A 4,383-nucleotide genomic window follows, 5' to 3' on the forward strand; every position below is an offset into this window, starting at 1 on the left:
ACAGTTTATTCACTATAAACCAGTTTGATTATACATCAACTTACACCAGAAACCTCTCTACTTTAACACACACTCTTAGATGTACAAATAAGAACAAGATCTAAGATATATCAGTAGAACAATGAAACCCTAACTGAGAAACCCTAAACGAGAGAAAATATCTAAGAAGTGATATATGTTGTAATGTCCACAATGAGAGAAGCTTCAACTTTAAATACATCGGGTCTCAACAAAAACGGAGCAACCATGACCCATAAAAGATCCGCGTACAAACCCGATTGATTCATTCCTGCATAAAACTTACACAAACAACCCTTCGGATAATAACAACTAAACATAATATACCCTTTAACAATTAATGTTTATGTTTGAGTATAGAATATATATTTCAACACCCCCCACAAACTAAACATTAATTATAACTTTTATTATTTATTAAAAATATTAATAAGACCAAGACGATTAGAAATATATTCATGCTGACCAACACCTAATGCTTTAGTCAAAATATCAGCATTTTGATTTGATGAATCAATCTTATTTATTTTAAAAACATCTTTTTCAAATTTTTCTCTAATAAAATGGAGATCAACTTCAAAATGTTTAGTTTTTTCATGAAATACAGGATTTAAAGCTAATTTAATAGCAGACTCATTGTCACAAAAAACATTCACAGGAGTTAAACCTGTAATTCCACAATCACATAATAATTTCAGAATCCAAATTACTTCACAAGCTATAGAACCAAGAGCTCTATACTCAGACTCAGTCGAAGAACGAGAAACAGTACTCTGTTTCTTGCTCTTCCAGGATACAAGACAACCTCCAAAATATACCAGAAAACCAGTAACAGATCTACGACTAAACAAGCATTTAGTCCAATCAACATCAACAAAGGCAACAAGATCAAGACTATTATTTTTTGTAATATGAATACCCTTTCCTGGACTTTCTTTCAGATACCTCAAGAGTCTGAATGCAACATTTAAGTGTGACTTATATGGTTTATGCATATACTGACTCAAAATCTGAACAGCATACGAAATGTCTGGACGTGTCATAGTTAAATAGATTAATTTTCCAATCAATTTCTGAAATTCAGTTATATTAACTACATAATCAGAACTATCCAAGTCAGACTCTCTTTTAATAACTAAGTTTGCTTCCATAGGGGTTTTTACAGGTTTACATGCAAGCATTCCAAACTCATTCAACAATTCCAAACAATATTTTCTTTGATTTAAGCAAATTCATTTATCAGTTTTTATAACTTCAATTCCTAAAAAATATTTTAACTCTCCTAAATCTTTTATGAAAAACTATGACTTCAAGAAAACTTTGACCTTTTCTAACTCAACATTATAATTTACAGTAATAACAACATCATCCACATATACCAACAAAACTACAATTGTATGTTCATGTTTTCTAATAAATAAAGAGTAGTCATTTATGCTTTGTTTAAAACCAAAAAGTGAAAGTTTTTGGCACAATTTCTCATTCCACTTCCTGGGGGCTTGTTTAAGTCCATAAAGAGACTTTATAAGTTTACAAACTCTAGTATCACCTTTAGAGTGATAGCCTTCAGGAAGTTCCATATAAACATTTTCAGATAAATCACCATATAGAAAAGCATTATTCATGTCAAGTTGATATAAAAACCAAGAATTGTGAACAGCTAAAGACAAAACTATTCTAACTGAAACCATTTTAGCTACTGGAGCAAAAGTTTCCTCATAATCTATACCTTCCCGTTGACTATAACCTTTTGCTACAAGTCTAGCTTTAAATCTTTCAATCTCTCCATTAGATTTATATTTTATTTTATAAATCCAACGACAAACTATAGCTTTTCTTCCTTTAGGAAGATCAGTAATTTACCAAGTATTATTCCTATAAAGAGCCTCCATTTCCTCATTCATAGCTTAATCAAATTTGGATCTAAAGCAGCCTTATTATAGTTTTTTGGTTCAACTGTTTTATTAAGGTTTGAAAAAAAACAACAATTTCCAGTACTAAGAGAAGAATAGTTTACAGATCGTTCAATTCCATACTTATGTTTTCCTTCAACAACATAATCACTAAATCTAGCTAGCATATGTACAGCTCTACCAGACCTAGTAGCCCTAGAAGAATGACCACCAGAAGGATCTAAATTACTCTGACCACTTTCCTCAGCCACAGTAGAGGAACTAGGAAACGTCTCACTAGATGAAGGCACATGTGCCTCACCAAACTGGTTGCTGACATCAAGAGGACTAGACTCATCCAAGAAATGGTTTGCACTAGCACCATCCAAATGATGGACATCTCTCAAGTTACTAGTACTAGATTTATCAAGTAAGGAACTTGAATAAAAAGACTCATCATAGGAAAAAGGATCACTAGAGCATGATGGCACACTAATTTTATCACTTACAGAAGAAGACTTCATTTTGAAAGGAAACACTGATTCATAAAATTTTACATCCCTGGAAACAAAAATAAGATTTGAATCAAGACTAAGAACTCTATACCCTTTTTTATCAAGTGAATAACCAAGAAAAATACACTTATCAGCTCTTTCAGAAAATTTATCAGAATTATATAACTTTGTTGCAAAACACAAGCATCCAAACACTCTAAGCCTATCAAAAACTGGAGAAGATTTATAAACAAGTTCATAAGGAGAAGCTCCATTTAACACTGATGTAGGTGTTCTATTGATTAAAAAAAACAGAAGTTAAGACAACTTCTCCCCAATACTCCAGAGGTAATCGAGACTAAAAAATCAAAGATCTAGCAACATTTAAAATATGCCTGTGTTTTCTCTCAATAACTCCATTTTGTTGTTGAGTGTGAACACATGAAGTTTGATGAGAAATCCCTTTAGACTCAAACAAATGTTTCATTTTGTGATTTAAAAATTCAGTCCCATTATCTGAGCTAACAGTCTTAACTTTAACTTCAAATTGATTAAGAAGATTGTTAAAAAACACAGAATCATAAGCAAAAACTTCATCCTTTGACTTCAGCAAATAGACCCATGTAGCTCTAGTATAATCATCCACAATGGTCAAGAAATATCTATATCCTTCTGATGTGGTCACTCTATAAGGGCCCCATACATCTAGATGAATTAATTCACCAAGACTAGATGTGATATGTTGACTAACAGAAAATGACTCTCTAGTTTGTTTAACCCTATGACAAACATCACAAGGAGGAATAGAATCACTTCCAAAATTACGTTTATGCTTAAGAGATCCTAAGGCTTGATCAGAAGGATGACCAAGCCTATTATGCCATGTAAGTTTAGAAACACAACAAATTGATGAAGAATTATGAACACCAAAGGAGTTAATACCTGAAGGCACACTATTCATGTAATAGAGACCTCCAGATTCTTTACCCTTCCCCACCATCTCCTTTGATTGTAAACCCTGAATTGTACAACTATGTTCATTAAAGACAACCTCACAATTACTATCCTTACATACCTTCTGAATAGACAAAAGGTTTACATTAAAGTCTGGGACAGCAAAAAAATCAAACAAAGTTAAGGAATTAGATATATTCATATTACCAATTTTCTCAATTTTAGCAGATGTTCCATTAGGATGACTAACAAGAAGATTCAACTTAGACACATCTACAGTATTATGAAGAAGAGATTCAAAAGAAATCATATGTTGATTGGCTCCAGAATCAACAATCCACTTTTGACAATCAAAGGAAGAATTAAATGCTTGAAACAAGCAAGTACCTGCCATGTTAGCTATGACAACCCGAAGTTTGTCCATCATCGTAACCCATTTCGTCCGTAAAACCCATCTTTAATGATTCGTTCTGATTTCATTTTTGGGCTAAGTTATTTAAATTTATATGTTTATTATAACCTCATGAGTGTCCAAACTCCTTAGAAACTCATGTAAACGACCCAAATTATTTATTTGAAAATTTTTAGAATCATTCCCCTCGGGTTACGATAACTTTATCGGGTGCGACCAAAAGCATCGTATAACGTCAGTATCGGGTAGAATTCCACCGTGTCCAAAACTTAGAACATATTTAAAGCTCAAAAGACTTCATTTTGAAGTTTTACACTCTCTCACTACTCTCTCTCTAACCTCTCTCCTCAAACCAAAGATTTAGGTCCAAAAATCATCCAAAACAAGCTTCAAATCATCAAGGTAACTATCCTAGCTCCTAGTATAACACCTTTGACCTTCAAATTCATGAATTATATGAGAAATAGGACCATAAACATGTGTTTACGGCCCTGGAACATCCTTAGGCCGTGAACACATGTAAATGGGGTTTTTGAGCCATAAAACCCTTCCAAACCTCATTTGGGGCTTAGATATGACTTAGGGGCTTATCAAATCGGACTTAGAACACCTT

The 4,383-nt window shown here is 32.9% G+C and overlaps 1 pseudogene; it reads right to left on the bottom strand.

The window, feature by feature from the left end:
- Nucleotides 1–428: 428 nt before the first annotated feature.
- Nucleotides 429–1,061, bottom strand: LOC145064453 (secreted RxLR effector protein 161 pseudogene; annotated as a pseudogene).
- Between the last annotated feature and the right edge of the window lie 3,322 nt (nt 1,062–4,383).

This window comes from Lactuca serriola, chromosome 7 (genome assembly GCF_051521515.1).
Source record: "Lactuca serriola cultivar US96UC23 chromosome 7, Lser_US96UC23_V15, whole genome shotgun sequence".
Classification (NCBI taxonomy): domain Eukaryota; kingdom Viridiplantae; phylum Streptophyta; class Magnoliopsida; order Asterales; family Asteraceae; genus Lactuca; species Lactuca serriola.